At 44.7% G+C, this 21,509-nt stretch overlaps 1 protein-coding gene and 1 pseudogene across 7 annotated transcripts in view; one reads left to right on the top strand and one right to left on the bottom strand.

Moving 5' to 3' along the window:
• Positions 1-21,509, top strand: part of CACNA1E (calcium voltage-gated channel subunit alpha1 E) — a 1,569,892-nt gene that overhangs the window by 207,687 nt on the left and 1,340,696 nt on the right. The gene's annotated exons all lie outside the window — the stretch shown is intronic.
• LOC134964972 (5S ribosomal RNA) lies at positions 18,721-18,840 on the bottom strand (annotated as a pseudogene).

Genomic DNA, 21,509 nt, shown 5'->3' with positions numbered 1-21,509 from the left:
GTAGCCAGCCAAAAAGGAATCACGTATCCCCTAATGAACTAGCTGCATTATGTATGAACTTATCATCCAGATAACATATACAAACAACACACAGACAGGCGGACTATGTGTTATGATATTCCTATGCCATACCTACACTGTATTATCTCATACCTCCCAACATGACCCTCTCCAGGAGAGACAAAATGCTCTGCTTCTGGACTTCTCTTAATTTATGATTGCAGGCACCTGTTTTGAACAGGTTAATGGATAAGAAAGGTGTTTCAGCAAAGGTGATGGCAATCATAAATTAAGAGGGAAGTCCAGAAGCAGAGCATTGTGTTCCTCCTGGAGAGGGTTATGTTGGAAGGTATGTTATCTGTATACAGGGATATGTCTGAATGAAATATAGTGATACATGTATTTATTTATCATAAAGTTAATTTACAGTAGATCAGAAAAGCAATAATACTTTGGATAAAGTTCAACCTGCATTTGTCAGTGCTTAATTAAAGGTATTAATGGGATTCATTTTTCTATGGTTATAAGCGTATTTGCCTAGCATTTTGTCCCTCATTAAAATTAGCATGTCATTTTACAGACAGCTTTCATATCTGTTATGTTTGTGCTCTATTAATAGTATAGAGTCCCATTTGTAATGGACAGGTTGGTAGCCAAAACCTATGGTGGCTGTGAGAAAGCTTTCCATCCGAACTGGCAAACTCAGCAGTGATTCCTTCCAATGGAGCTCTGCCATCACTGCTTCTGGGCACTTTTATTCATAGCCCATAGAAAGCAGACACTGCCAGCAGGTATATCATACAGTGTAATCCCAGAATATTTACACATACACACGCAGTTTTTGACCCATCATTCACCAGGTCACTAGCTAGGGTGGCTGCCACATGTCCTCACCCATCAGTGTCTCACCAGCCCTATCCCTCAATGTTCTCTCCAGCCTCCTCTGTGTTTCCCAATCTTCATTCACCCTTGTGGCTTTCCAACCTTATCGCCCCCCTCCCAACATGTCTCTAAAGTCACGTGTTTCCCCTGTCTCTCTCCAACCTCATGCCACCCACATCTTTCCAGCCTTATACATCTCTTTTTCTCCTTCATCTCTGCCCCACCTACATCACTCTCATCTTTTTTGCCATTCACTCATTTCCTTCTCATCTCCATATCTTTCTGATCTAGCACCCTGTGCCTACTGGATGGGAGGATAGGGCTTGTAGGTGTAATAGTTGGGGAGAGGGGGGAAGCTGCTCCAAGTGCTGACATGTGTCTTCCCGATCTTCCCATCTCAGCCCCGCTCTGGTCCTATCTGACACACCTTTCCACACTCTCCCAGTCTGTCTTTTTCATCACTGCATTATCTCTGCTCCTCCTCCATCCATCTCTCTCACCTCTGTCTCCATCCACGCATTGGAAGGGGAAGAAATTGGGGAAAGGGGAGAGCATGGGTGTGAAGCGATTGTGAGTTGTGGGAAGGGGGGGGGGGGTGAGTCATGGGGGGATGGTCGCAAGTAATGTCACAACAGTGTACAAAGTGTGTGTGTCCTTGCTGTACCCTGACCCCTTCTTTGTCATTGATAGCCATACACAACAACAGTAAACCACTTAACCGACAATTTTTCCCTTAGAGACCCTTCATAATTCAGAGTTGTTTTTTTAAACATTTATTTATTATAGTTTAAAAAGTATTTTTTTCATATTTAAATATTATATTATGCACATCTGCAGAATGGATCTCCTCGTCAAAAACGGGGACACAATAGGGCGGCGCGGTCACATGTGATCTGACCATGCCAATTAAGTGGTTTAAGGCAATACTGTGAGGAAGTAGAAGAAACATACCACTCTCGCTCCATAATTGTCTTAATACACAGACTGCTATGTTCTACCAATTCTTATAGTGGTGATAAAAAAAATCACTTAATGATTACTAATAAGATGTTGGTGGTGTAGCTCCTGGGTAATACTGGTTGGCAGAAGAGGAGCCTTACCACTTTTTGCTAGCCAATCCTGTGTGCATTTGCACATGTGAGAACTATTGCCGAGTCACACATGCGCAGTGGACTGGAAATCTCAACTTGTGCTTCCAGTTCCACTGTTGTCATAAAAGTTAAAAAAATATATACTGTAAAAAACGTCTTGAAATCCAAAAAAGAAATAGGCCGTGATTTTTATTTAGAAAAAGTGCTTTATTTAAAGAAAGCGTTTTTTTGTGGGCTGCACCCACAGACACTTGCACTACTTTACACATGTGGGCAGAACAGAATGAGCGTTATATAACACATAATTATTATGCTGCAGTTTTCCACTTTATTGGAACTTAAAAGACTTGTACTATTTAAATAATTGTACACAGAACTGTGGTCCAGAAGGCAGAATACAAGGCAAAGTATACACAGTCCTCACATCATTTTCTGTCCTCTAAACATTAGGCTGATTATCAGCCTAAACGCTGATTCTTTAACATTTCTATAATGGTTTAATGCCAACAAAAAACCATCTGATATACTTTATCCTACCCATGATACAGTATGTTTGCCTTCTATAGAAGCTGTGCAAGTACAATACAGATGTCAGTTCAAATGCAGCTTAAGGGGGTCATTCCGAGTTGATCGTAGCTGTGCTAAGTTTAGCACAGCTATGATCGTTAACTCAGACATGCGTGGGGACGCCCAGCACAGGGCTAGTCCGCCCTGCATGTCAGTGCCGCCCCCCTCCCCCCCCCCCCGCACAAATACAAAAGCATCGCACAGAGGCGATGCCTTTGTATTTGAGGAGTAACTCCCGGCCAGCGCAGCTCCTGTGGCTGGCCAGGAGTTGCTCGTCGCTCCCGCTCCCCCCCCCCCCCCAACGGTCCGGGACACGCCTGTGTTGGACGGACCACTCCCCCTAAACGGTGGCTTAACGCCGCCGTTAAGCCCCCTCCTGCCTAGCGACCGCCTCTGTCTCAGAGGCGATCGCTTGGTAACGAAAGCTGCCATGCGCCGACGCACTGTGGCGCCAGTGCATGCACAGTTCCGACCCGATCGCTGCGACAAACTGCAGCGAGCGATCGGGTCGGAATGACCCCCCACAATACTATGGGGGTTATTCAGAGTTGGTTGCAGTCTGTGCTATTTTGCTATTTTAGCAAAAACTGGGACCAGTAAAATCGCATGCTGGGGGCCCCACAGCACAGGGAAGGCTACCCAGCATGTGTGGCACTGCCCAGCGATGAGATCACAATTCAAGTGCGATCACATTGCAAAAACCTCAAATAGAGGTTAACACCTGCTGCCATGTTCCCAGGGGCGATGCTACCATTAGGAAGCTCTAGGCAGCTGCTTAGGGTGCCAGCATCCGGGGGGCGCCACAGAGTCCACCTAGCACAAACCATGTTGGACATATAACATATGGGAGCATATTTAGCAATATCAAATATTTCCTTTTAGATTAAAACAAGCTAGAATAACAAGTATGAGGTTAATGAAGCGATACATTATCTGTGTCACAACTGAGGGCCTAAGCTGACGGGAGGAAGCCTCAGTTGTAGGGACTGAGGTGAAGCTAAACTTCGGAGGTTTAATCAGACCCCTAGGCATATGAGTAGGATGTAGAAAGGTTGCCCGAAGGCGTGACCATGACAACCAGGATTAAAAGTCAATAAAAGTTTATTAACAGAACTCCATGTATTCACAGCAGTGATAAATGAATGAAGGTATACAGCAGATATGATAAAACAGTTCCTGGATAACTATGGGTTTGGCAATGGCCACAGGGTACTGGTAGCAGTAGGTACAGTTCTTAATGTCCCAGAGATGGAATGTCCTTACCAGACCCGTCCGTAGTATTAAGTGTAGCCAAGGAACACACCAGCAGATGTATCACTGGAAGCCGGTAACACTGTAGATGAGGTAGCAGCTGTGGATGCTGGATGGAATCAGCCAGGTGTTAGAACATGGAGTGGATGCTGGATGGAACCAGCCAAATAGTAGAATGAAGCTAGGGAGCGAGGATATAGGAACCGATGGTGTGCGGGTACCGATGGTTTGCGGGTACCGATGGTATGCAGGTAACCGCTGGAGAAGCACCGGCTCTTTAAGGAAGCTGATCACTGCTGGAAGCTGACCGCTGGAAGCAGATGAAACTGTAGCTGGAAGCTGGAGCAAACACAGAAGACTGCAGAGTCAGGCTGCACCGCAAGGTGGTAAGCTGGTGCGGGTCTCTTAGTGGTAACTGGAAACAGGAGCTGGAAACCTGGAATGAAAACAACCACAGGAGAGAGAGACTGGAAACAAGGTTTGACAACCAAAGCACTGACGATTTCCTGGTGCAGGCTCAATCCCTTTATACCCTTAGGTATGCAGGGATTGGATGAACAATTAGGCAGACTTCAGCGGAGCTATGGATTGGAGGTCAGGATCATGTGACTGGAACCAAGATGGCTGCGCCCATACCGGCCAGTGGAGGGAAACCTTGTTTGTAACACCACATGGAGATTCCTCTGTAATGGCGGCGGTGAACACAGAGAACGCCGACTTGCGTCTCAAACCTCCAGCATGGACGTCCGCAGCCGCAGTAGGTGAGGAGTGCCACATACCCTGTAATGCATTGAGAATACGGAGACGATGCCCGAGGCCCCCGCCGGCAGGTGACGCCATGCCAATCGCCCGGGCATTGGAAGGACAATATCCACGGATCAGCAGGATGAGACATGACATAAGAATGCTAGCAACATAGCTGGGAACCGGGCCTAGGACGCTGAGCCAGCCTTAGGAGACACCTGAAAGGTAAATAATGGCGTCCAGATACCCGGATCGTGACAATCTGCAGGGGTCACACACACAAAGATGGTGATGAGCTTTTGCCAGGGAGTCCAGAGCTTTTGCCTAGGGCGCCAAGAAGTCTTACACCAGCCCAGCATGTTCCTGGTGGCAGGATATCATCATCCAGCCCCCAAAACAGGCATGACATGCCTGTGTTCCCTGCTGCCCTTTCCCCCAATGCTGCGTCGCTGCCCCCGGAAGCCCGCCACCTGTCAATCATACTGTGATCACATTCCTTCCGGGATGCCATCGCATAATGATTGGTTGCATATGTGCACTGCAGCCACGATGTGTGCGCAGCATTCCGAAAATCACCCATTTGCAATTTTCAGAACATGGGGGGTCATTCCGAGTTGTTCGCTCGGTAAAAATCTTCGCATCGCAGCGATTTTCCGCTTAATGCGCAATGTCCGCACTGCGACTGCGCCAAGTAAATTTGCTATGCACTTAGGAATTTTACTCACGGCATTTTCATCGTTCTGGCGATCGTAATGTGATTGACAGGAAATGGGTGTTACTGAGCGGAAACAGGCCGTTTTATGAGCGTGTGGGAAAAAACGCTACCGTTTCCGGAAAAAACGCAGGAGTGGCCGGAGAAACGGGGGAGTGTCTGGGCGAACGCTGGGTGTGTTTGTGACGTCAAACCAGGAACGACAAGCACTGAAATGATCGCAGATGCCGAGTAAGTCTGGAGCTACTCAGAAACTGCTACGAGGTGTGTAATCGCAATATTGCGAATACTTCGTTCGCAATTTTAAGATGCTAAGATTCACTCCCAGTAGGCGGCGGCTTAGCATGAGCAAATCTGCTAAAATCCGCTTGCGAGCGAACAACTCGGAATGACCCCCATGGTGATCAACTCTGAATAGCCCCTAATATTAACATTGTTGATGGCTAGGAGACAATGATTTGAATACAAGCTAAGAATTATATCTGACTTAAGGCAAGTGGGAATTGTTTTTATCTCTGAATATGGTTTTGCATTTCGGAAAATGCCTGATAATTATGGGAGCATTTGCTATTTTCTATTCTACTGCCAACAATTTAACCAGAGTGTGAAAACCATTATTTTCACAGGTTGTGTTAGTCAAATGAAATTCTGGGCTGATGGTAAAAAAAATAACAACCGTTTCTGCTATTACTGCAGTTCCTTACATGTAATTACTACTGTATATAAATTACATATATATATATATAAATTACTACTGTATATATAAATCACACCATTCTTGCTTGTCATATGTGCACGTGTGCATAAGTTATCAAATCTTCAAAATGATTTGTTATATGTCTAAGCTAAGACACCTTTAAGGGAGGAATCAAATCGTGTCCGCAAGTTGATGCAGCAGCAGATGCTCTTTATGGTACCTCTTGCTCTCACAATTTTGTTCACAGCTCCAACGGGTTATGTACAAAATTGTTTGAATTTGGGGTGAGAGTGGGCCGCCAGTGGTGCAAGATGCAGGGCCTCTAGCGGTGTTCAAACAATACTGCATTAGCAACTTGCACCCCTTGACCTGCATTCTTCCCCCCCTACAGGGCTGAAACTAGGATTTTTGTCACTCGGGTCAAGGCAATAATTTGCGTGCCCCCATCCCGCCCGCCCCACACCATCCTGTTTGTCTTGTTGCTGATATCAGTGGTATATTACAACTGGACCCCACATGTAAAGAAGATACGGCATTTAACCACACAATTGTGGGTTTCTGTTATTTTGTACCCCAAATTGTACTCAAATCAGTGACGTGCGGGGAGGTAAATGGCTGGGGAGGCACTGGCTAGTATCAGAGACAGATTTACACACACAAATAGGAACCCAAGGGTTCATGTGGGCATTAAACAAAGGGGAAACCTGGGGAATTTTGATCAGAGATGTGCGGAAAAGGTAGGCAGGGGAGGTATTGCCTCACCTGTCATATTTCACTATACTCCACAGTTCTGACTATTAAAATTATTAGAATAATACAAAGATGATATTTATAATATCTTTGGTATTTCTCATATCATTTTTATAGTCAACACTGGAGTATACTGAAATATGACAGGAGAGGCTCTGTCTCACCTCACATCTCTTACTCATACAGAAAATACTGAATTAACCACAAGAAAGTTTTGTCCCCACAAAACTGTCATAACATAAAACTCCAGAATATGGATGTCTAGCCCCAAGGCCTCCATGTAATGGTAATACTTATGCAGTGTACCCCAAGGTGTACTGACAAATAGGTATGACATATGTATGAAGGCCATATAAAGGGGATGTAGTTATGTGACTGGCGGTCAAGAGACCTACATCCCGCCCCCTCACTATACTGATGGTCGGCATGCCGACCAACAGGGACTATTCCCATTTTGCTGCACTTGCCCTCCCTACCCCACCGGCATTCTGCAGCCAGGATCCCGCCGTTGGGATGCTGACCATTGGGATCCCAGCTGCCGGTAACGCCTACCCAACCCATATACAGTAGGACAGGCCTGTCCTATACTGTAACATAGCTCAGTTATTGCTCAAATCACCTTACTATTTATCAGACACCTACCAGATACTACATGGAAGACCAGCCAGATATGTTCTCATCATGCACCAATTTATGTATTGCCCCCTATCTGTTCTCAACAAAAGGTGCCACCACTGTGCTACTTTGCTATGACTTAATGGCTCTGTGCCCCCAGGCGGTACTCTCATGTAGACATGGTATAAGAAGATCCAGCCCCGGGGTCTCTCCAGCACATTGTACAGGAATTTCTGCAGCTTGTGGTAAAAGGGGTTGTGCTTGGGGTCTTCCTGGTACAGGCTCCCCCCCCCCCCCTCCCAGAGCGGGGCTTGCTGAGGATGCTGACCTCTTTGTGGGGTGATCTGAGCCATCAATGAGGAGAGCCCCCATCCCTGCGTTATTCTGGATCCCCGGGGTCCAGCCTTCCAAAACCCACCTTCAGTTTATTCTCCCTGGCAGGGCTGGGGTAGGCCCTCCCCATTGCAGGATTTCTGCACCATGGTGTGTGGCGGTCTCACCAAGGCTCATAGTTCTGGGCACTGACTGGTGGGGTCTCTCTATCTCAGCACTCCCTCAAATCCAGGAGACGTGCCTCCCAGGTAAAGGCCCTGCCCTCTAAGTATTTCTTTGCAGTGTACAAATTACATACATGCAAATTGTGCCTAGTGTTCAAGTTTGCCATTGTGTGGAGCCCCTTTGATACAAACTCTCAGATGGATTGAGGATGCCACCCATACTTTAGGAACTGGCAGATATCTAGTACAGAGGCGCGGAGTCTAACATGTTGGTGGTGCCCATCAGGGAGACCAAAAGGAGGTTTGGGCTTCAATGTACCCAACACTGAGGTCGCAGCCCTCTGTCTGGGTTCCCAAGTACGGGCTGCAATACTCTGGAGCCAATATAGTAATTTGCTGTGATATGTTAAACACGGAGATGACTGACACAGACATGGTCAGAGCTGGGCAGGTAGGTCAGGAACAGGTACTACGGAGCCAGGAACAGACACTAGAGAAGTTGCCCATAGTAACCAATCAGATTGCTTCTACCTTTTTATAGTATGCACTAGATACTTACAGTAATAGCTAAAATCTAATTGGTTGGATGGGAAGCTTCTCCACTTATCCTCTTTAGACGGTTTGATACATCTGCCCAATAGTTGCATATTGTATTACTAGGTAATTCATCGCACCCTACGGGCGCTCTTATTTATTTATTAACAGTTTCTTATATAGCGCAGCAAATTCCGTTGCGCTTTACAATTTGAAATAACAATAACAAACTGGGTGATAACAGTCATAGAGGTAGGAAGGCCCTGCTCGCAAGCTTACAATCTATAGGGAAATAGGCATATGTACACAAGGAAAGGTGCTATCTATTGCATAGAATGAGAAGACATGTGAGGATGTGTGTGGACTGTCCAGAGTGGATGCAATTTGATAGGAAGGTTTATGAAAGTTATGTGGGCGGTTCAGGAATTTGATACGCTTGCCTAAAGAGGTGAGTTTTCGTGGAACGCTTGAAGGTTTGGAGACTAGAGGAGAGTCTTATTGTATGTGGTAGGGCATTCCACAGAGTGGGTGCAGCCCGATGAAAGTCCTGCAGTCGTGAGTGGGATCGAGTAATGAGTGTGGATGAGAGACGCAGGTCTTGTGAAGAGCGAAGAGGTCGGGTTGGGAGATATTTTGTGATAAGCGAAGTGATGTACGTTGGTGTAGTTTGGTTAATGGCCTTGTGTGTGAGTAAAAGTATTTTATATTGAATGCGGTAGAGTACAGGTGACCAATGGAGGGACTGACAGAGTGGATCTGCAGACGATGAACGTCTAGCGAGGAAGATAAGCCTCGCCGCTGCATCAGAATGGATTGTAGTGGTGAGAGTCTCGTTTTGGGAAGACCAGTTAGGAGACTATTGCAATAATCAATGCGGGAGATAATGAGAGCGTGGATTAGAGTTTTAGCAGTGTCTTGTGGTCGTATTTTGGATATGTTTTTTAGATGCATGTAACATGATCTTGAGACAGATTGAATGTGGGGAACAAAGGACAGATCAGAATCAAGGATGACACCTAGGCAGCGAGCTTGTGGGGTAGGGTAGATAGTCGAGTTTTCAACAGTAATAGAGATATCAGGTTGGTACCTACTATTGGCCGGTGGAAATATAATTAACTCTGTCTTTGAAATATTCAGTTTGAGGTGGCGAGATGTCATCCAGGATGAGATGGCAGAAAGGCATTCAGTGACACGGTCCAGTACAGATAGGGACAAGTCAGGGGAGGATAGGTAGATTTGAGTATCATCTGCGTACAGATGATACTGAAAACCAAAAGAGCTGATTAGTTTACCAAGAGATGAGGTATAGATAGAGAAAAGCAGAGGACCCAAGACTGAGCCTTGCGGTACTCCAACTGAAAGAGGTAGCGAAGAGGAGGTAGAAGCTCTTCACACCATCATAAGGGGCTACGCCCCCTTAACCCTTGCACACCCTTGTGGCGTGCAATATCTGTATTATATGGAGTATTACCTCCAATCATAATTGTGTTTTGGGGTTGGGGGAGTGGCGGGTGCGGGGAAGACACGGATGGGGGAGGGGGCCCGGGGGTGCTGAAAGTGGGGGAGGGGCGGGTGCGGTGGGTGGGGGTCCGGAGCCACTGCGGGTGGTGGAGAGCGGGTGTTGGGGTGCCGCGGATGGGGCCTGGAGGTACTGCGAGTGGGGGAGTGGTGAGTAATGCTTCTCCTGCTTCTCCTCCTGGAAGCAGCTAAGCTGCTGTCCTTCCTTTGGCAGTGGCTCTCGGAGACTCGCACAGCAGCCAGTCACTATTGTTAGTGCCGGTGTCCCAACACGCCACATTACAGGGAAGAAGATGCACTCAATAAACTACAGCTCCCAGCAGCCCTTAGCGCCGGAATGCTTTGGCACTAAGGGCTGCTGGGAGCTGTAGTTTATTTAGTGCGTCTACTTCCCTGTAATGCAGCGCGTTGGGACACCGGCGCTAACAATAGTGACTGGCTGGCAGAACTAATTGACTCGCTGAATCAATGTAAAAGGTGAGAGTGCTGTGCAGTGTCAGTGACACTGCACACCCACTGCACTGCACAGCACTGTCACCTTTTACATTGATTCAGCGTCCAGACATTACCCTCCGCGATACCCACTCTATCTGTTACATTAGCCATTTCGGGGCTTCCAGGCCGGCAGCCCAGGTGCTGTGTTGCAGAGTCAGGGCCTCTGGGGATCTGGGTGCGGCTGTGTCGGGAGGCACTTCTGTGACATCACACGCAGAGGAGGCTCCGGGGCTCAGAGAGTATGCGGCGCAGGGAGGGCTATGTAAGCCTTCTGCTGCGTCGCTTTCAGACACATCTATGCCGGTGGCCGCAGCAGCTTTTGTTCCACCTGCACCACGGCTAGGGAGTGAGGATTGTTGATGCTGGAGGGGGCAGGCGGACTGGCAGCAGGACATAGGACACTGCAGTAAAAGGTTGTTTTTTTCCCCTATCTACAGCGCAGAGACTTGCTGCAGATGCAGAGGCTTTTTTGGCAGGTACAGTACCTTTTTTTATGGTCTGTACTGATTTTTGGTTCTCCAATACTTCCATTGGAAGTATAGGAAAAGGGGTGGGGCCATGCCACTTTACCCGTGGCCTCGCTCCCTTTTCGAATTTTTAGCGATTTTTATGTGCAAAATATTGGAGGGTATGTTGCTGCAGATGCAGTGGACCTATTTTGGGGTGTGGACCTGGAGCTCCATCAGCCCCATTGTTAATCCTGCTCTGGGAACACACAGCAGCCAAAGGGCAGAGCCTCCCATTGGATGTAACCTGTGTGGGAGGGCATTTCTCGCCCAATCAGCTGTGGACTGGGTGTGATAGACCTGCTGCTAACCCAATGAGAGCTCATAGCCACACCCAGTGTTATACACACAGGCACAGAGTCACAGATCTGGGCTATTATATAGGAGATGTTATCTCACCTACCAAAGCGTCAATATGGTGTCATTCTTAGTTTCCTCCAACCTTGAAGGCAACATCGTAGCAGCTTAATTATGTGCCATGGCAGTGTGCAAATAGGTGAAGAACTGTACCAGTTATAAGGTCTTTCCATGCTAAACAATTTTGCTTTCTCAGATCCCTCTTCAAGGGGCCTATTTATTGGATGGCCCCCGATGACGAAGTATCCAACTTGCCTCGAGTTGTGGCAGTGGATACACAATTACCAGAGCATTATTGTATAGCTCTGGTGAGGGCACAGCTGCTCCAATAATCAGCTGTCCCCACAATCACTATCACAGCTACAGGGGTAACAGTAGTACTTACCAGTGCCTGATTGGCCCACTGCACATGCGTGATCTAACGTTGCACCGTGTGGATCTGTCTTCACAACCCCGGACTTCCTTCTGTTAGGAAGAAGCAGGGCTCCAACACTCGAATTGCTCCAGTGGGCACCATCTAGAGGCAAAGCACTTGAGTTCCCAAAATAGAGGTGAGGAGCAGAGTTAGTCTTTTATTATATAGTATGAATTGGTCCCCTTTATGAAAATATGCAGTAACTTTTATTTCCGCATGTCCAATGGGTCCATAATGGATAATGAATAGGCCCCCAAGTACTCTCTAAAAGACATAATACGCTTTCAAAATATATCCCTATATCAAGGGCAGACATTTTTACAATACAGCAGTTAAGGCTAGGTTGGGATGAGTGGCTGGAACCCTGCGCTCATCAGTGGTGTACGCCAGTGGGGGTTCAAAATACCCAGGAACCTCCCCATGTGATTATTTTTTTTCCCAGAGACAGAGGCAGCTGTGTCTCCATCTCTGCAAAAATCGTAACTACGATCGCAATTAGAGCTGCCGCTACAGAGAGCTCTGATCAGAAGAGCTCTCTGCATATAGAACGTATGCCCATTCGCAGCTGCAGCAGCTCCATACATCTTCACATTGGCCACCAATCTAGTTCCCGTTACACTGTTGTTTGTGCAGCCCCAGTCCTATTTTCCCATCCTTGTCTCACCTCCTCTCTTCAGGCAGCTACAGTGTGAGGTGTCTTCTGAGCTGACCCAGTGCTGCTGCTGCTGTATCATCTGTTATGTGTTCACATATTACTTCTATTGCCAGAGTGCCTAGATGTGATAGTGTAGGAAACTGTAGTTGAAAAAGAATGAGTGTTCCTGTGGTCTTGTATTTGATAGGGATGTTATAATAAACCTATGTTGGGAAATGTCAGAAAGGAAAGAAATGTACCAGCAGGGGTGTCTCTAGAGAGAAGGGGACCCGTGTGCAGACTCCGTGTGTGGGCCCCCTCCTCTCCTGTAGCCGTCGCGCCGCTGCCAGAGTCTACAGCGCATGCGCAAGACTCAGAAAAATGGCCGCCGCGCCATTTTTTCTGAGTCCTGCGCATGCGCTGTAGACTCTGACACTGTGCCAGAGTCTCTTGTGGTCAGTGCGCTAGCAGCGGCGCAACGGCTACAGGAGAGGAGGGGGCCCACATATGGTCAGCAATGGACTCCGGAAAGGTAAGTATGGCCCCCCCCTGGACTCAGGTCGCCGCACACACTGCACCCATTATAGAAACGCCAATGTGTACCAGCGTGAATGTAGCAAGTGATCCCACTGAGCTAGACACTTGAAACAAAATGACAACGAGAGCGCAAATTGTGCCCCAAAAAATACCTGAATAATTAGTACCAGTAATTGCCTATATTAATGCTCTGGACTAGGTATAGTATTGTGCTTTCTATAAATGGAATTAATTAAAGGATACTTCTGTAAATCAAAATGTTGCAATTTATTTGTAGGTAGGCGTGATGGAAGCACTGGTACAGTGATAAACGGCAAATATGTTTGTCCCAGGTTTCTGGCCTATGTATTTAAAACCCCCAGGAAATGCCTGTTTTGATAAACAGACTTGATTAGAGTTTGGGCTTTCAGTAAAAAGCCAGAAATGGGTCCTGGCGGTATGGATGTGAGAGAGAAGGGAGGGCTCCATCCACAAGACCCATTTCAGGTCTTTAGGCCTTCAGCCTGAAAGCAGGCTAATTTAGTGCGTGCACCTATAAGAATCTGATAAAAGCTGTGTCACGGTTTGGATCAGAGTCTGACTACCTGGGGAAACAGACAACAGGCCTGTAATGAGACACTGATTTACTGACTGTACGTACTGCGCATATGCCTGTGTTTGTGGTAGAGGTATTAGGTCCTACCACCCTGAGAGAGGGAATCTGTTATATTTAGTTAGTGCCCATATAGGCTTGGATTTATTTTTACGTTTTGTTTTATGTACTGCACAATGAAACTAGCCACAGCTAGTTTGCATGAAAACCCTGGACTGGTGTGCTGTTTCTCTGGCTGCTGTGTGTATACAGTTAAGGAGACGTTGCCCTCTAAATAAAAATGGCAACTGCTCTAGGTGGGAAACCATGAACGGGAATGTGATGTGTGGGTGAGTATTTGGAAGGAAAAACAAAATGACTACATTTACTTTAGAAACTTCTTGTAAAGTGCTGATTGCTAAATATTTCGCTATAATTTTGCTATAACTCTGTGCTTTCCTTTTTGTCCTGTGGAGCTCTCAGCACTCAGGAACACAAAATAAAAACTAAAATTATTGGGGGAAAGTAAAAAGCTAATAAAAATGAAACAAATAAAAAAACCTGTCTATAGAAATTTGGCTGCTTACCAAGCTGACAAATGCTTAATTAGCTTCAGTGAATGTTCTCCCCCTGCGGACTTTGATGACAGTAGTTTAATTGTAGATCCATTCTCTTCAATTATAGAACTTTCCCCTTGTACTTCTGTTGAATTCAAAACCAGTACTTTCCCAATAAAAAGCAATGGCTCCATTGATTTCAGTGACATTATTTTCCCACTGAAATGCAACTAATCCTTGTGAAGAGAACCTTTGCAGTAGCTGTGATTATTCTTATTAAATAAGAAACACACTGAAAGAACAACATTCATTAGTAGCTGAATCAGATTACCTTTCTTCTTTCCAAAATGTGCAGAGCAGAGCTCTGTCTGTGTTTGGCGAACACCCAGTCCTCCTGCTTACTTCATTCTTTTCAGCTACTCAAACTGTTACTGAATAATAGGAAAAAAAAATATCATAGACTGGAGGTAAGGAGATGACTAAACGCTGCCCAAAAGGAAATTAAAAACAGCTGAGTAAAACACAATTCCAATTAACAGGTCAACTCATCTAGTGAGGGAACGGAGCCAAGAGGCTGCCTATGATGGACATAATTAGTGATAATTCCCTGTTTCCCATTCTCTTCCATTCTTTGATCACCATCCATTTCCTATTAAACGTTCTACCTCTGCAACTTGATTCCTAGTCACCGCATGTATTTTCATTTATTGGAATGGCTTTTACCTCCGCTACATTATACATAATTGTTTTATATGTGCATAAGTAATTTGCTTGTATGCACAAATGCTGTACAACTGTGGTATGTAGCATCTAATTAGCACTACCTAAAAGCTGTTAAATAGCATAATTACCTGCAGTTATTGTCATGCTAAATCAATTGAAATGCTAATTGCCTCCCATTTGATATATATTGGCCCGCCTCCATCATTGCCATATACTCTGCACTTCTAATAAATTACTTTTTACTCTGCTGTTTTAATCAGTCTTAATCTGGAAAAAAAATATGTGTCCAAGATTTCATTTGTAGTGTGGACAAATTCTGACTAATTACAGCTTTAATGGCCTTCCATACTGGTACACGAATAACGAAAATGGCACCTGAATTGTCTGTGCTCCATAGCCCATGTAGCTTTTTAATCTGAGGTACTTATTCCTCTGTAGAAGCTGAAATCAAACCTAAGGAATTAGTTAAGGAGCTTTTTGTTTTATATGCACCGGCACATATTACATTAATTAAACAATTATGTCACCCCGGTTACAGACCACTCATTTACCAGGCATTGGCCTTTTTTCAGTTAATTATGCACAGTACAGAGAAACGCATTCATAACCGCCGCTTACCATAGTAAACAAGTGTGGAGCCATTTCACAGGAAACAACATCTTTACGTGCAGCTAAACATAAAATAGCTGCTATGTCGGTCTATAACACAAATATATAGCTATGTGATTATTAATATTCTTATTCATGACTACGGCTTACAGTATATGCAAAAGTTCTCATACAAAGTTCTCATGGGCAGCACAGACAGTGTAATGGTTAGTATTACTGCCTCACAACACTCATCGGTGCGATTCCCGCCATGGCCCTAACTGTGTGGAGTTTGTATATTCTCCCAATGCTTGTGTGGGTTTCCTCCAGGTACTCCGGTTTCCTCCTACAATCCAAAAATGTACTGGTAGGTTAATTGGTTCCAAACAAACAACCCTAGCGTGAATTTGTGTGCGTGTACGCATGGAAGCGAATATACTGTAAATTGTAAGCTCCACTGGGGCAGTGGATGATGTGAATGGCCAAATATTCTCTGTAAGCGCTGTGGAATATGTGCTACAGTATATAAATAAATAACTGATAATAATACAATATTAGGGGAGATGTATCAAAACTGGGAGAGAGATAAAGGGCTTTTATTCAGCAAGTAAATTTCTGCTCAAATTATGCACAAATGGGCGTTTCTGCATAATGTAAGTCTAATACTCTGCTCCTGTAATATTGCACTGTGAAGAGCAAGCCATTCAGCTACTATATTCAGGTAGCAGGAAAATGTAAAAAAAAAAAAACTGCATAAAAGCTTATTTCTATAACGCCAGAATGTGTAGAGAAATCCTTATTTCTGCCAAAAACGTACATTATTGACCTGGCTGGAATATTTATACGGTACTACAGGAGAGTACATTTTTGGAACCAGATTATGGAACCAACTCCCTGAGATTTAGTGAATAAGTTAAATGGAATTGTATACTCTATACAATGGCCCTCATTCCGAGTTGTTCGCTCTCTAGCTGCTTTTAGCAGCATTGCACACGCTAGGCAGCCGCCCTCCGGGAGTGTATCTTAGCTTAGCAGAATAGCGAACGAAAAATTAGCAGAACTGCTACTAAATAATTCCTTGCAGTTTCTGAGTAGCTCCAGACTCCTAGATTGCGATCACCTCGGTCCGTTTAGTTCCTGGTTTTACGTCACAAACACGCCCTGCGTTCGGCCAGCCACTCCCCCGTTTTTCCAGCCACTCCTGCGTTTTTACCTGGCACGCCTGCGTTTTTTTAGCACACTCCCTGAAAACGGCCAGTTTCCGCCCAGAAACACCCACTTCCTGTCAATCACACTACGATCACTCGAGCATTGAAAAAACGTCGCTCGAGCTTGTGTAAATCTCCAAAGTTTTGTGTTAAATTACTTAACGCATGCGCGCTACGTACCATGCGCATGCGCATTTTCCACCTAATCGCTGCGTTGCAAAAAACGGCAACGAACAAACAACTCGGAATGACCACCAATGTACATTGTTCATAGACAGCAGCCGGTCCCATGGTTACGGAGATTGTTATGAGTAACGGGTGTTGGTATGCCTTTAAGGGGCTATTATTATTTTATTCCCCGAAAACGCTCTACACCTCTTTGTGAGTACCAGTATTTTACCCTGCATTGAACCGCATGGACCCTGGGCCACCGTACAGACCGTAACCGGAAGTGCATTCCAGCTGCGGCTGGCGTGCGTTCCACAGCGGACATCAGTGAGTGAACATCTGCATGGCGTGACGGAACAGGTGAGTGGGGTAACACAGATGTGGGTGATGATTGGCGCCCTAGCTACTTATAGAGCAGTTTGGTGGTCAGTGTTTGTGGAGCCCTTGAGGAAGGTGGTCACGCACCGAAAACGGCTGTTGGGCTAGAGGGATGAAAAAGCCTCCTAAGTTGACTTGTTAAGTAACATGTTTTAAAGCTTCTACAATTGGAAGGAATAACCTTCTACTAACTGCTCTTTTTATGGAATTTATGAAACACGTCTTTTGAATACAAAAGCATTGAAACATTTTTGCAGTGTGCTGGTCTCTATGTGGATGGCTGCTTGGTGGTGTGCTATACATAAGTGGACCGAATAATATTTTATGGGACTTCAGCACCTAATTTGGCTATACATGGAAATGTGTGCGATTTTCCTCTGTCCGTATATATATATATATATATATATATATATATATATATATATATATATATATATATAAAAATGGGGGAATAAAGGTACCGGCGACTGGTGTGATTTAAAATGCAATTGTTAAAAGATTGATTTAAATGCCAAAAAACTATAAAATGATACAAACAAGTTTTATTAATCACATAAAAGTAGGTTTAAACCATAAGACTATTAGTAAAATCCTGGGGTTATAAATGTCTCAGTAAAAAATAAGAAGTTATAACTTAGCTTTTAAAATAGGCACAGGGGGGTCACCACAGGGAGCCCAACGCGTTTCGTCACAGCTGACTTCTTCAAAGGGTAAGGACAGAATGAGATAATATGCCTATTTATACCCCTGATGGACTGACTCAGGGTTGGTGATGTCATAACTAGTCATGTGGTATCATTAACATATGCGGTATACAGAACAACAAGGACACTCAATTGGTACACATATAAAAGCAAAAGGGGGTATCATGATCTAACTGACATAAAAAACGAGTGGTTTTTGTGCTTAAACAATGTTGTAATCGTCCAGAAATGTACTTTATGTGTTAAATTGCGGCACTTCCGCCACACTTCCGGTGACGGAGGGGACGCGTCACGTGACTCCGGACATTTCCGCCCCACTTCCGGTCATGTTCGTGCGCATGCGCCGGCGACGTCATCCGCTCATTGTGCTGCGGTCTCTTCAGTTCACAGCAGCTCTAGTTCAGGTCTCCATGTTACATATGTCCATTGAATAGCGGCGGCCATTTTGGTGATGATAATCTCCATAGGAAACATAGGGAAACGTAGTGGCCATCTTTAAGGAGTCCTTGGAGACACAATTTCATATTCCATCGGTAGCCATGGAAACCGGACCATGTAACAAGCAGAGAAGAAATGGTGAAGGCTCATGTGCTAGTTCATTGTATATACAAATAAACATATATATATACATATATAAATAAATAAACATGACAGATAAGTATTTACATATATGTATAGACAACATAATATGGAAAAATTTAATATGGAATATTTATATATGTTAAAACAAGCTGGGATCCAATGATAAAAATGCATAAATGCAGAGTGCATATGATATAAAGTGCGTGTGGCTATTAAGTGAATGTGAGTTTAGGGAAGTATGAAAACGTTAGTTTAAAAGAAGTATTCGTTACCTCACAGTGAGGGGAGGTTTATAGTGATGTGTGTGTATTTTGTGAGGACAAAATAGTGCACTGGTGACAGTAGAGTGCATCCTGGATAAATATGTGTTAGTAGAGTTAACTGGTTAGCAACTTATGGTATTGATTAGGTCACTAAATAGCTCGATGTTATTTGTCAGTCCTTACAGTACCTGATATTCCCAGGCAGTCCCCCTCCCTGGTACTGATCAGGCCCAAAACACTGCTTAGCTTCCAAGATCGAACGAGATTGGGCGTACCAGTGTGGTTTGACTGTACTTGAGAGGTAAACATCTTAATGTCATGACCCAATCGCACATAAAACACACAAAAACCCAGTTTGTTAGCATGCTTTAATGTAACACAAGTATCCATGAATGAGTGAGAAGTGAGGAGGGACGTGCAGAGGGGGCATAGTGGCGGGTGAAGATTACGGAAGAATACAGCACCTCATAAAAAGGGTGCGATTTCATAGCTCTCATTCAGACCCACCGGTTGCAGGGTCTGGAGCTGGAAGATCCAGTACATCTCTCTTCTTGAGAGTTTGTTCGCGAGGTCTCCTCCTCTCTCCCCCAGGCGCACCAGCTCAATCGCTTTAAATGTGAGGTCCTCTGGGTTGGAGTTATGGTGTGATGTAAAATGTCTGGAGACAGTATGGCTCTCCACCTTGTTTTTTATATTCCTTATGTGTTCCTGGATCCTCATCTTCAATGGTCTTTTGGTCTTGCCTACATACTTCTTCTTGCAAGAACATTCCAGCAAATAGATGACGGACACGGTATTGCAGTTCATGAATTCCTTGATAGTGTAGATTTCCTTTTCTTCCATATCGCTGAAGGTTTTCCGGTTTGGATGTAGGAACTTGCAAATATTGCATTTCCCGCATTTAAATGAACCCACACATCTAGGCATAGCAGAGCTCTTGGTAGACTTCTCCTTAAGTAGGCTGGGTGCAAGGTGGTCCTTCAGGTTCCTAGATTTCTTGAAGATGATGACTGGTTCGGGCGGTAGGAGGTCTTTGAGGACAGGGTCCATGAGAAGAATATTCCAGTGAGTCTTGAGTGATTTCCTGATGTTCTTCTCATGTTGATTATAGGAGGTGATGAAGGCGACCGAGTCTTTTTTGGCGTCTCTTGGTTTATATTTCAGAAGTTCATCCCTGTTGACCTTCCTTGTTTTTTCCAGGGCTTTCTCCACGATATGCTCGGGGTACTCCTTGTCTTGGAACCTCTTACTGTAGATTTTGAGTTGATCTTCACAGTCTTTTGGAATGGTGCAGTTCCTCTTTATCCTCGAGAATTGTGACGCCGGAATGTTATCCTTCCACTTCTGGAGGTGGTTACTCCGGTAGTGTAAATAGCTGTTCGTATCCACCTCCTTTATGTAGTTCTTGGTGGTGATGCCCCCATTCTCACCGGTTAATACCAAATCCAGATATTCGACTGACTTGTCGTTAATATTTGAAGTGAAGGTCAAATTAAAATCATTGTGCCCCAGCATATTTAAGAACTCATTAAAAGATTCAATCGTGCCGTTCCAGATAATTAAAATGTCATCGATATAGCGTCTGTAAAGCACCACTTTTTCTTTAAAAGCTTCCAGGCCGTATACATGAGTCTCTTCCCAATGTCCCATAAACAAATTTGCGATATATATATACATACAATGTAGAGATCAGCAGCACTCCATTCAATTATACATAATTAAGCAAAGCCGGTGCCTTCCCGGTAATATCCATGAAATGGATGTCCATAAATAAATATAGTGGTCAGCGGCACTCACGGCTCCCGGTCAGGGAATGAAAGAAGACACAAGCGTTGTGTAGTCAACGTTTCAATGTTATTCAAGTGAACATTTTCCTCAGGACATAGAAAAGACATTAACAGCACATACCTTTATACCTGTCTGAAGTCCTCCATGGCGCCCGCCGTCCGTTGTGTCTCAGTCCATCAGAGATGACGTCACGGATACGCGCCGGCCTCAGCGTCACGGAGAACATCAGAACACCTGTGTTAACAATTGACAGCAGACGCTGTGTGAAAATAAACAACATACATGCAAAATAATGAACAAGACTAGAATTGATTGTACTTAACACAACATTATTATCACAAATTGATTGGAAGTTAAAAAGTGTACATAGGAGAGCTGCATATAGTTACAATCCCGATAGATTGGAGTTTATGTATATATTTTCTCCTTTATACTTTATTGAATGCTATCTGGTGCGGATCCTTTACTCTGCAAAGTTATGTTGTAGAGGTCTGGATGTACCACACTCATATTGCCTAATTAGCTATTCTAGTCTTGTTCATTATTTTGCATGTATGTTGTTTATTTTCACACAGCGTCTGCTGTCAATTGTTAACACAGGTGTTCTGATGTTCTCCGTGACGCTGCGGCCGGTGCGTATCCGTGACGTCATCTCTGATGGACTGAGACACGACGGACGGCGGGCGCCATGGAGGACTTCAGACAGGTATAAAGGTATGTGCTGTTAATGTCTTTTCTATGTCCTGAGGAAAATGTTCACTTGAATAACATTGAAACGTTGACTACACAACGCTTGTGTCTTCTTTCATTCCCTGACCGGGAGCCATGAGTGCCGCTGACCACTATATATATATATATATATATATATGCAACAAAGTAGGATCAGTGCGGTCGTTCTTGTCTATATATCCGTTCACACAAATTCAGTACTTAGTACAGTAATTGGAAGTAAGTCTTAGGTCCTATTCCCGCACTCGGGATATATTAGTTGTGATTACAGGCCAAAAATAAAAAAAAGAGTCCACACCCTCCACGTCTTATGGCTGGCAGCTGGGTTCTTCAAACGTGCCACTAGGTACAAGTGGCCCAAAGATAACTAGAAAACAACAGGAAGAACAATAGCGCCTATGGTGTAGTATTTTCTTTAAAGTCTCTGTCACACGCAAACAATCAAAGT

This window comes from Pseudophryne corroboree, chromosome 9 (genome assembly GCF_028390025.1).
Source record: "Pseudophryne corroboree isolate aPseCor3 chromosome 9, aPseCor3.hap2, whole genome shotgun sequence".
NCBI classification, from domain to species: Eukaryota; Metazoa; Chordata; class Amphibia; order Anura; family Myobatrachidae; genus Pseudophryne; species Pseudophryne corroboree.
Note: the sequence above shows the minus strand (reverse complement) of the source record. Positions and strands in the feature narration are given on the sequence as shown.